Raw genomic sequence first — 13413 nt, 5'->3', positions numbered from 1 at the left:
TGTCATAAGCAAATATTCCATCTGTAAAATGTGTCCGCTTTCATTCACACCAAAAAAACAGGCACTCTTCATTTGTTAGCTTAAAGATGCTATGAAGACTGCAGTAACTTACACATCCATGAAACTTAAAGAGGCTCTGTCACCAGATTATAAGTGCCTACATAATCTGATTGGCGCTGTAATGTAGGTGACAACAGTGCTTTTTATTACGAAAAACGATCATTTTTGAGCAAGTTATGAGCAATTTTAGATTTATGCTAATTCATTTCTTAAAGACCAACTGGGTGTGTTTTTACTTTTTACCAACTGGGCGTTGTACAGAGGTGTGTATGAGTCTGACCAATCAGTGACCAATCAGACTTATACACTTCTCATTGTTCCAGCCCAGCATGATCCACAGCACAGTGTGATTGTGAAGTGAAAGAAGCTGGGCTGGAACAATGAGAAGTGTATGACACTGATTGGTCACTGATTGGTCAGCGTCATACACTTCTTTACAACATCCACTTGGTCAAAAGTAAAAACACACCCAGTTGGTCTTTAAGAAACTAATTAGCATAAATCTAAAATTGCTCATAACTTGCTCAAAAATGATAGTTTTTCAAAATAAAAACCACTGCTGTTATCTACATTACAGCGCCGATCAGATTATGTAGGAGATAGGGCACTTATAATATCTGGTGACAGAGCCTCTTTAAATATTGCCAAACCAGGAGGAAATGTTCAGCTTCCCCTGCTATCTATGGTTTCTCTTACCTAGCATCATGTCCTAGAACAGGAAATCATACAACTGCATGTGGTGCTGTAAAACAGTGTTTTCCAGCTGGTGGTATAGAATCAGTTTAATTGTACCACATCATTTCATGGAATTTGATTATATATGAATAAACCAAAGGCTGTTTGCACTAAAAGTGCATGTACCTTTGCCGTACATAAAAAAACATGGCTTTGTAGAAAGATAGATAGATAGATAGATAGATAGATAGATAGATAGATAGATAGATAGATAGATAGATGATAGATAGATAGATGATAGATAGATAGATAGATAGATAGATAGATAGATAGATAGATAGATAGATAGATAGATAGATAGATAGATAGATAGATGATAGATAGATAGATAGATAGATAGATAGATAGATAGATAGATAGATGATAGATAGATAGATAGATAGATAGATAGATAGATAGATAGATAGATAGATAGATAGATAGATAGATTGTCTGTCTGCCTGAGAGAGATAGATAGATAGATAGATAGATAGATAGATAGATAGATAGATAGATAGATAGATAGATAGATAGATAGATAGATACCGGGCCGGCCTTAGGATAGATGGCGCCCCGTGCAAAATTATCTTTCGGTGCCCCCACCCGCATCATTAAAAAAATGCCCCATAAAAAGAGTATAATGCGCCCCACAGTATAATGCCCCCTTTATACATACAGTATAATAATATTTAATAATAGAATATATTATTACCCCTTCAAGGACACAGTATTTTGTCCTCTAATTGTGCCCACACAGTATTATGCTGCCTGTAGTACCCCTACACAGTATAATGTTCGCTTAGTGGCCGACACCCATTATAATGCCTCCCTCCCCTGGCTGCCACACACAGCCCGCCCCCATTGTAGATAGTGCCCCCTGTAGATAATGCCATACAGCCTCCCTGTAGACAGTGCAATAATCCCCCACCACCTCCTTATAGACAGTGCCATACAGCTCCCCACCTCCCCCTTGTAGATCGTGCCATACAGCCCCCACCTCCACCTTGTAAACAGTGCCTCCAAACAAAAAAAAATTGTACTCAGCTAGGCCCCGCTCCCACGAAAAACTGAGCTGCTCCACGACGGGATCCTTGCATAGGCCGGCATGATCCTGTAGCCTAGTACAGAGTTTCCCAACCTTTTTGGACTCGAGGCACCAGTAGAAGAATAAAATTTCCTTAGGGCACACTTGCCAAAAATAAATTCGAGAAAAAACAGAAAACGGCTAAAAACAAGCACTACACTCTTAGGGTATGTTCATACAGCGTTTTTTTTTAGGCAAAAAAAATTGGCCTAAAATTTCCTCCAGGAATTTTGAGGCAGATTTTAAATTGACAGCATTATTTGACGTTTTTTTGCATTTCTTTTAAGCCGTTGAATCGAATGCAAAAGACACTGGCAAAAAAGCATCAAACGAGCGCCGCAGATATTTACTGACTCCTATTAATTTCAAATGGAGGTCAGAGGTGGAAACCACTTGAAGACCATCAGCCCCCCCTCACAATAAAATGCTCATCAGCTTCCCACTCACAGTAAAGCGACCATCAGCCCACTACTCACAGATTCCCCCTGTAGATAGTGCTACTCTGCCCCCTTGTAGGTAGCAGCACACAGCCCCCTTGTAGGTAGCGCCATACAGCCCCCTTGTAGGTAGCGCCACAAAGCCCCCTTGTTGGTAACGCCACACAGCCCCCTTGTAGATAGCGCCACACAGCCCTCTTCTAGGCAGCGCCACAAAGACCCCTTGTAGGTAGCACCACACAGGCCCCTTTGTAGGCAGCGCCACACTGCCCACAGCCCCCTTGAAGGTAGCATCACGCAGCCCACAGCCCCCTTGCAGGTAGAGCACCCCCCTTCCTATAGATAGCCCCACTGTAGCTCCCATATGAGCGAAATCCCCCTGTGGTCGAGGATTCTGCTCCAGGAGCACTCCGCTTGATGTCTCACTCTGTCTATATATGGACAGTGACATCAGGGGCAACTCCTGAAGCGGAATCCCCATCCACAGCGTTGCCGACATTGTGACCGGGGATTCCACTTCAGGAGAAGCCTCTGTCATCTGTGTCCATCTATGGCCACTGAGTGAAGAAGCGCCCGGGCAGAAAGGTGGCTGCTGAGTTGCCGGGGCCCGGGCACTTCTGATACAAGCAGGGGAAGGGAGCCAGCGCAGCGCCCCCTTCCACCTGCTGGGGTGATGTGCCCTGTGCAATGGCACAGGTCGCACACCCCTAAGGCCGGCCCTGGATAGATAGATAGATAGATAGATAGATAGATAGATAGATAGATAGATAGATAGATAGATATTTTATATTGTTTTTTTTAGGTTAAGCTTTTCTGCTTGAACTTAATCAACCTACGTCACCCAACATTTCCTTTAGAGCTCATGGATGCACATGAAAGAGTCCTGTTCACAGAGCCTGTGCCAGCAGGTAGCGGGCACAATATGTACAGAGATATTCTTTAATAGAACCAATGCTTCCAGGGAAGAATACCTCCGTTCACACAGAGTACTATGGACGATGGAACATCGTGAGCCCGCTTCATACTCCTCCCTCCTAATTATGACGTACATGTACATTAAATGTAGGGACGGGGTTAAATATTATATTAGTGACCTGCAAGAATTGTATATGGAGCAATTCCTTAAAATTATTGGAATTGTATTTTTGTATTTTACCATCTCTGATGGAGAGCTATTCAGTGGGTCTGTCACTCCTTCAGCACTGTATTTTAGTGATTTCCACTTAACCTACCACTCTTCAGATTAGCCTCAGAGCTTGAACTCTTCTCTCTTGTTCCTTTCTCTCTTTGAAACACACTTTACCAAGTATGCTTTGTTTAATCGTTTAATGAATGTAACATTTCTATAATATCCCACCTTCCCCTTCTTTCCTCTAATGCATTTCAGACATCCAAATTAGGATCTGCCTTCACTCGACATGTTCTATTACGCTTCTTCATCTTCCCTCTGACTTCAGAGAGTGCCCCCATATAATTGGCGCAATTATCACATTGATTAATTCCTCTGCCTGACTTCAGCATTTGCATAGGTTGATCTCATAACATCCAAGCGATGCCAAAAATGAGAACAGGTCAGACTTATATGAGACGTTCATGTAAATGCATGCTGTATAAATAGACGGTGTAGATAGATAGATAGATAGATAGATAGATAGATAGATAGATAGATAGATAGATAGATAGATAGATAGATAGATAGATAGATAGATAGATAGATAGATATGAGATAGATAGATAGATAGATAGATAGATAGATAGATAGATAGATAGATAGATAGATAGATAGATAGATAGATAGATGATAGATAGATAGATAGATAGATAGATAGATAGATAGATAGATAGATAGATAGATAGATAGATAGATAGATAGATGATAGATAGATAGATAGATAGATAGATAGATAGATAGATAGATAGATAGATAGATAGATAGATACAGCACACAATAAAATGGCGACAGCACACTGCAAACACTAATACCACCTAAGCCGCTAAATATAAATAAATATAAATTACTGCTAAACCTACTTACAATAGGGAGGTTCTTAGCGCACATTTTGCTTAAATTCTGTGAGAACAACTGCCACAAAAAGGCGACCTCTATGAGGTGGGGACCTACGCTGCACATACACCCAGAACTGGGACTAAGTCTACATATACTTGGGGATGGTAGGAACCAGCAGTAAACTATTTAAGATCGCCCCCGGCAGAATGGGAAGAATTTGAACAGCACATTCCAATAAAATGAAACAAAGCATGTATACAAGTGCAAGAACGTCTGTGACTGCAAATTTATACAGCACACAAGAAAATGGTGACAGCACACTGAGAACACTAATGCCACCAGGTCGCCTTGTCGTGGCAGGTGGGCTCACACAATTTTATGAAAATGTGCGCTAAGAACCTCCCAACTGTAAGTAGATTTAGCAGCAATGCATATTTATTTATATTTAGCGGCTTAGGTGGCATTAGTGTTTACAGTGTGCTGTCGCCATTTTCTTGTGTGCTGTATAAATTTGCAGTTACAGGTGTTCTTGCACCTGCATACCTGTTTTTTTTTTTCATTAGATAGATAGATAAATAGATAGATAGATAGATAGATAGATAGATAGATAGATAGATAGATAGATAGATAGATAGATCTTCATTGAGAAGGCCACCCTGCTAAAACATTACTTTTCAATACAATTAGTCTGTTTTAGTAAATACTTGCATTACCCATGAAATAACAGTTCTGGAACATATTTTCTTCATTGTGCCATTTCTCTGTTATTCCTCCTGGAAATGTATGAATAAATAGACAACTGGGTGTTACCATTCCCGTTGTCAATAAGGTGTGTCTCTACACAGTATGGGACTGCTCAATCTTTGCTGACAGTGTCAGAGTGTGTAGGGACATTCCCTTTGACAAGTGGAGTAGCGAGTTTTACAAATGAAATGTGTATAGACCTTGTAAAAATAATAGCATAAATATTTGAATATTCAATAAATTCTTCTAAGTGTATATTTACATGCGGCAAATACATTTCGTATATGTGAATGGGTTTGTTTCTAAAGCATGTACGTGGATTTCTGAAAGCACCATTCAGATGTACTCTATGGGACAGTCACAAAAAATTCACTGTTGTGAATATTGCACAGATGTATGTGAATCAGTGCCATTCATCTGAATGGAATTTGCAGAAATCCATACACATGCCAGAGAAACAACCCCATTCGGATTAATGGAACTGATTTTTAGTCCCAGAAGTTTGTGCAACAAAATTTGCAGTGTGTGAATCCATTTTAATGCGGCCAAATTTTAGCATCCTTCTTATGGCCACAATAAGGGCGGGTTCACACATGGCGGAATTCCACTTAAATTCCGCTGCGGACACTCCGCAGCGTTAATCCGCAGCGGAGCCGTTTCTCCATTGACTTTCACTTTAATTTAGCAGTGTTCGTTTACACGATGCGTACAATTCCGCTGCGGAGCATAGGCTGCGGAGCGGAATTTGGTGTCCGCAGCATGCTCTGTCTGTTGCGGAGCAGTGGCGGACTCATGGCGGAATTTCTCCATTGACTTCAATGGAGATTCTAAGTTCCGCAATGAAGTCCGCAGCTGTCATGCACATGTCATGTGTGCTGCGGATGCGTCTTGCTTTTTTAACTTGACATTTCTTCATTCTGGCTGGACCTAGGTATTTCTAGGTCTACAGCCAGACTGAGGAAGTCAATGGGGCTCCCGTAATGACGGGAGCGTTGCTAGGAGACGTCTGTAAATAGTCACTGTCCAGGGTGCTGAAAGAGTTAAGCGATCGGCAGTAACTGTTTCTGCACCCGGGACAGTGACTACCGATCCCAATATACATGTATCTGTAAAAAAACATATAAGTTCATACTTACCGAGAACTCCCTGCGTCTGTCTCCAGTCCGGCCTCCCAGGATGACGTTTCAGTGTAAGTGACGGCTGCAGCCAATCACAGGCCAAGCACAGGCTGCAGCGGTCACATGGACTGGCGCGTCATCCAGGGAGGTCGGGCTGGATGCCGAAAGAGGGACGCGTCACCAAGACAACGGCCGGTAAGTATGAAAATCGTTTACTTTCACTAGGGAAAGTGCTGTCCCTTCTCTCTATCCTGCACTGATAGGGAGAAGGGAAGCACTTTTCCCGCAGTCTGCAGCAGCTAGTCCGCATCAATGTACTGCACATTTTGTGCAGATCCGCTGCAGAATCTGCAACGCAGATTCTGTGCGGCATCGATGCGGACAGTTGCGGAGGAATTCCGCCATGTGTGGTCATGCCCTAACTGGGCCACCTACAGTTCAACTGATTTAAACTTAATTCACTATAGAGTTCTGGGAGATCTAAGTTAATTTCAATTGAATCGTAAAAGGTCAGGTTCTTACGGTCATAATACGGTTCCTAAAATGTGGGTGCATTAGGTACATTTGAACTGGCCTTAGGTCACTTTCAAATTTGTATAGTTTGGTCAGTATTTTGTATCAGTATTTGTAAGTTAAAACCATGAGTGTAGTGCAGTTTTGCACCCCTTCTGTGTTTGGGACCCACTCCTGATTTTGGTTGAAACTGTGGACAGGTGTTGCACTCTTTTTGAAAGAAAGCAGCCATGTTTTTTATTCTTGGACAATCTCTTTAAACTGTTTGCACACCACAACGTAACTTTACTTTCTGGTAAGGATTAATTTATCGCACCTAGAGGTACAGTAATGTTGCAGTGATGGCCAGGCACAGAAATTGTGCCCACGCCATCAGTAGTAGGGGCCTGCTGTACTATACAGTTGACATCCCACTGCAATGGCCGGTATCGGAGATGGTAAACGCAGTGAACATCAATGGTGGTCGCGGCATCTAAGGAGTTTGACAGAGGGAGAGGCTACCTCTGTTTCCCCATTGGCACTCCCGTGACAGGATCACAGCGTGCCAATTGCTGTCATGGCAGTCGGGGGCCTAACAAAGGCCCTCAGGCCTGCCATGTCTATATGCCTAATAGATTGGCTGTCAGTTTTACACTGACAGGCAATATTGCTTTGGTATACTGAGTACACCAATGCATCATGGAAGCTATTAGAAGATCTTTTTGTGAAGTCCTCTAGGGGAACTTAAAAAAATAATTAAATGCTGTTAAATTAACGTTAACTAAAGCAGATTAGAAAATTATTACCTTTTTACAGGATAGGTAATAATTGTCTAATTGTTAGGGGCCACACCGCTGGGACCCTCACAAATAGGGAGAACAGGGATTTCGAACCCCCCATTCCTCCTCACTGCTTGACCGCAGGGAGAAGGACATTGAATTGAGTGGCGGTCGGGCATGCACGCTGACACTCCATTTAAAGTCTATGGGATTGACGGAAACAGCAAATACATTGCTTGACTGTTTCCGTCAGTCCCATTGGCACTGAGTGGAGCAGCAGGCACATGCTCCATTCAAACTTTGCGGGAGGCACAACGAGGAGTAAAGAGGAATTTGAGACCCCCGTTTTTGAGATTGTTGAGTGTCACAGTGGTAGGGCCCCAGCGATCAGATAATTATTAACTTTCCTGTGTCAATTGTGATATAACTCCTTTAACCAGTTCAGGACCGGGCTATTTTGAGCCTTCAGGACCAGACACCGTTTAGCCATTTTTAGCACGCGTTAGTTAAATGGCTATAACTTTTTTATTTGTTGGGCTAGCGATACGATTTTTGCGATTTTTTTTCTGTAGACAATGCAGGTTTCATTTTTTACACGTCCTTTTTGCTATTTAGAATTTTTAGGCTTAAAGTTTTAAAATAATAGTAAAAAAAATAAGCTTTTTTACTTCTCAGCTATTTGTTTTTGGTAATAACATAGTTTTACCCTAAAATAGACCTTTTTATTTGTGATCGTCATTGTCTGCCAGAAATTTCAATATATTACATGTCTATATTAGGGTAATTGGGTCAGGGCTAGCGTTAGGACAATGATTGGCAGGGGGAATGTTTATTTTGGGGTGGGTATTTTATGTGTATTTATTATTAATTGTTTTTTCACTTTACTTTTATTTTTTTATTACTATGGTCTGATCCTCAAAGGTCAAAAAAGACCTTTCGGGGACTTTATATATTTTTTTCTTTCCTTTACACCATCTTTTTCCAATGTAACTGGGGCTGCAGTTACAGGGGAATTCTGCCCTCTCATAGTAGCTATTGTCACTAATAGAGCTGTGCTGGGTCTAGTAAGACCCAGCAGCAGTCTGCCACTAACGGCACCCGGCGATCATGTGAACAGTCACATGATCACCGGGACCAATAGAGACAGCGGCGCGGTCGCTGCCTCTATTCCTATACACAGCACTCATTGAGTGCTGTGTAAAAGAGATCGGAGAAGACAGAAGCAACGAAAGCTGCTTCTATCCTCTCCTCAGGGTCCCCGGCAGTCACTGACAGCCGGAGACCCGACATTCAGCTGCCCGATCGCTCGGGCAGCAAGTTAAAACCCTCGCCGTAAATAGTCTATAGAGCGGGTTTTAAGGACCCTGACCGCTGGCCGTAAAAACACAGCCAACGGTCGGGAACCAGTTAAGAAAAAAATGTGTTGACTTTAAATACAGGGTGGAAAAAACATCAGTGGATTTGCTTTTTTTTTCATATTCCCCGAAAAAGCTAATGAAAGTTAATCAATAATGTATATGTACCCCTAAATGGTTCTATTAAAAAATTTGGTTCGTCCCACAAAAAACAAGCCCTCATCTAGTTACATCGAAGTTGTAAAGTTATGACTACGTTCTAAAGACCCAAAATAGGTCGGTCCTAAAGGGTTTTAGACAATCCTCCACACATCCTCCTAAAGGTTCCAGAAAGAAAAAAAATAAGTACTATCTTTGTTTTTGGTGAACGTGGAAGAGAAACTGGATAATGGACATGAAGTAACCACCCCGGGAGTAAGTGGGATTCTGGCAGAATGAAGAGAGGACATTCTTACATCTGTCTCTACCATGTAACATTTTCACTGAATTTATATTTGAGGAGACCTACAATGAGCCCTCTACCATATAAACTGAAGCGGCAGACTGGAGAGCTCTGCTGTTTCAATGTTTGCAGTGGTGGCTGATGGGGAATATATATATATATATATATATATATATATATATATAATAGTTTTTTTTTACTAGGCACACATGCACTTGATTGGAATGTTTCATCAGTAAGATGTAATTGGTGCAAACAGGTAATTTGAAGATTACAAGCCTTATTCCACTATAACAGTGATTACTGATTGCTAATTATAGTGCTGATTTTAGGAGCCTGAAATCTTGACAGTCACATTAGCCATTTGATTTAATGCTACATACAGTAAATGTTTCTACTTCGAGCGAGATTTCAATGTGAGCTTGAGAACGAGACAGAGTTTGACTTCTGATCTTACCGAGGTAGCTTTTTATTTCTTAATTGCAAATCTGATTTAGTCTTGCTGCAGCTGGAAAATATATGTAGATGTGTTAAAAACAGAATGTATTCCGGGCGCTAGTCTTAGGTATCCTGCATCTTTCCAGCTGTTTTCTAGCCACAACTTCAACAAGCTGGGCCTGTCAGTGAAGAATAGAGAAATCTGGCATTTGTAGTTCAACCGATGGGTCAGACTCCCATATAAAATTTTTATTGCACCCTACATATGTACATTGGTGTTTCAGTGGGGTGCTGTGTGCAGAAATACTTATCAATCCCCACATCTTGTCTATTTCGGGTCCACCACCACTCACGTGATCTTCATTCTGACTTGGTATAGAATCGCTGCTTTTTAGAAAACCGGAAGTAAAGCTTCCCATAGGAATGCATTGAGAGCCTGAGTTCCGATTCACTAAAAAGCATAGTTGCTCCTGACAAGTCAAAATGAAGAGCACGTGAGCGACGCAGGACCCGAAATAGACAAGATGTGGGGATTGATTACATATATGGACAGTGAAGGCAGAGACTGCTCCTGGAGCGGAATCCACGGCCACATCGCTGGGGATTCCGCTTCATATGTCCCTGATGTCATTGGGTCCATATATGGACAGTGAAGGCAGAGACTTTCCTGGAGCGGAATCGCCGGCCACATCACCGGGGATTCCGCTTCAGAAGTCCCTGATGTCACTGTGTCCATATATGGATAGTGAAGGCAGAGACTTCTCCTGGAGCGGAATCCCTGGCCACATTGCTGGGGATTACGCTTCATAAGTCCCTGACGTCATTGTGTCCATATATGGGCAGTAAAGGCAGAGACTTTTCTTGGTGCGGAATCCCCGGCCATATCGCCGGGGATTCCACTTCAGAAGTCCCTGACGTCACTGTGTCCATATAAGGACAGTGAAGGCAGAGACTTCTCCTGTAGCGGAATATCCGGCCACATCGCCGGGGATTTCACTTCAGAAGTTCCTAACGTCACAGTGTCAATATATGGGAGTTCTCCTGGATCGGAATCCCCAATCCCCGGCCACAGCTGTGGCCAGGGTTGGGGATTCCGCTCCTACAGGGAGCAAAAAAACACCCTCCTCCTCCTCCTCACATGCTCTTCGCACTGTGAGGAGGAGGAGAAGGAGAGAGCGAGCGATGGAAGACATGGCCGTCACACTACACACCGACACCACATAGTTAAAATGCTCTAAGCAGATGGGGAAACACGTGGTACAGTTACGTAATTTGTAACGTAACCGTACATTGTGAAAGCCGGAAACTGGAAGTTAGGTAGCGGAGCGAATGGACAGGTCTGCACAGGAAGTGCAAATTTTACATTACCAAGCGGTCACGTGACAGAAGAGGGGATACAATGCTACATTCATCTAATCAAACGTAAGTACATTACAAAGTTATATGTTTTCCATTGTTTAGTTTAACTAAAAGTAATTTTTTGCTTCTGGAAAACCCCTTTAACTTTGTTAGAACAACCTGGGTTCTGTGCAGCAAAAACTATCCCGCCTTGCAGTGGGCTCTGGTGAATACCTCAGAGTACCTCCTATAGTCGAAGATTCTGTTGATCAGAGTTGTGACAGATTTGGGGTTGCGGTTTTATTTGCACACTTACTCCCAACAGTCTCCAGCAGCCTTTTGGGAATTGCGCAGCCAGTGATTCCATAACACCTGGTCCTGCAGTCTAGTGTTATTCATCCATCTGCCACCTCATGTACTGTATGCAGGTTACAAGAAGAGGGGGTAGATGAAGGAGAGTAGAGCCCCTATTACACCGCCGGTGCATCGAGTGCCGATCAACGAGACATCGTCACAAGGAGCTATGGATGGGGATGAGCGGTCGTTATTCTGATCACTCGTCCCCATACATTATTATCATGTCTGCAGCGCATATCTCTGTTTACACAGGGAGATGTGCATCCGAGAACGATAATATTTAACTTTTTTAAAACTATATGATCATCAGATGAATGAGCGTTTGCTCGTTCATCTGCTGATCGCTGCCCTGTTTACACAGGGCAATTATCGTCAACGAGCGTTCTATGAACGCTTGTCTGCCCGATAATCGCCCAGTGTAAAAACCCCTTAACACATGGTCGCAAAACCAGACTGTATGAAGAGATTGTAGCCTATAACTATTGACATGGATTAACCCCTTCAGGACTGAGCCTGTTTTGGCCTTGAGGACGAAGCCGATTTTTTCAAATCTGATATGTGTTACCTTATGTAGTAATAACTTGAGAATGCTTTTACCTATCCAAGTGATTCTGAGATCGTTTCCTCATGGCATATTGTACTTTATGTTAGAGAAAAAATTTGGACGATAAGTTAAATATTTATGTGTGAAAAACACCAAAATTTTTAGAGAATTTGCAAAAATTTGCATTTTTCTAAAATTAAATGTATCTGCATGTAAGACAGACAGTAATACCACACAGAATAGTAACTATTTCATATATCCCATTTGTGTAATTTATGATTGCATCGGTTTTTTTAACATTCTTTTATTTTTCCAGGACGTTACAAGGCATAGAACTTTAGCAGCAATTTCTCATATTTTTAAGAAAATTTCAAAAGCCCATTTTTTCAGGGACCAGTTCAGTTCTGAGGATGCTTTGAAGGCTTTATACATTAGAAAGTTCCCATAAATCACCCCATTTTGAAAACTGCACCCCTCAAAGTATCCAAAACAGCATTCAGAAAGTGTTTTAACCCCATAGGCGTTTCTCAGGAATTAACGCAAAGTGGAGGGGAAATTTACAAAATTCATTTTTTTTTGCCAAAAATCATTTGTAATACAGTATTTTCTGTAACACAATAGATTTTACATGAGAAATGCAACCCAATATATATTTCCCAGATTGTGCAATTTTTAGAAATATCCCACATGTGGCCCTAGTGTGCTAATAGGCTAAAACACAGGCCTCAGAAGCAAAGGAGCACCTAGTGGATTTTGGGGTCTCCTTTTTTTTTTAAATATATTTTAGGCACTATGTCAGGTTTGATGAGGTCTTGTGGTGCCAAAACAGTAAAAAAAAACAAAAGTGACCCCATTTTGAAAACTACACCCTCAATGAATTTATCTAGGGGTATAGTTAGCGTTTTGGCTCCACAGATTTTTGTTAAATGTATTTGAATTAGTCTGTGAAGATGAAAAGCTACTTTTTTTCTGAAAAAAGGTAGAAATGTTACATTTTTAAAAGGAATAAAGGAGAAATAACACCCCAGCGTTTGTAAAGCAATTTCTCCCGATTACTGCAATACCCTATATGTGGTAATAAACTGCTGTTTGGACCCACAGCAGGGCTCAGAAGAGAAGGGTCGACATTTGGATTTTGGAGCGCTGATATTGCTGGATTCGTTTTCAGTGCCATGTTGCATTTGCAATGAACTGGAGGGACCAAAACCGTGAAAACCCCCCAAAAGTGACCCCCTTTTGTAAACTACACCCCTCACGGAATTTATCTAAGGGTGTAGTTAGCATTTTGACCCCACAGTTTTTTTGCTAAATGTATTTGAATTAGTCTGTGAAGATGAAAATCTACTTTTTTCTGGAAAAATGTAGAAATTTTAAATTTTTGCAAGGAATAAAGGAGAAAAAACACCCCAGCATTGGTAAAGCAATTTCTCCCGATTACGGAAATACCACATATGTGATAATAAACTGCTGTTTGGACCCACAGCAGGGCTTAGAAAGGAAGGA

This window comes from Rhinoderma darwinii, chromosome 2 (genome assembly GCF_050947455.1).
Source record: "Rhinoderma darwinii isolate aRhiDar2 chromosome 2, aRhiDar2.hap1, whole genome shotgun sequence".
NCBI lineage: Eukaryota > Metazoa > Chordata > Amphibia > Anura > Rhinodermatidae > Rhinoderma > Rhinoderma darwinii.
This window is presented reverse-complemented; position numbering follows the sequence as displayed.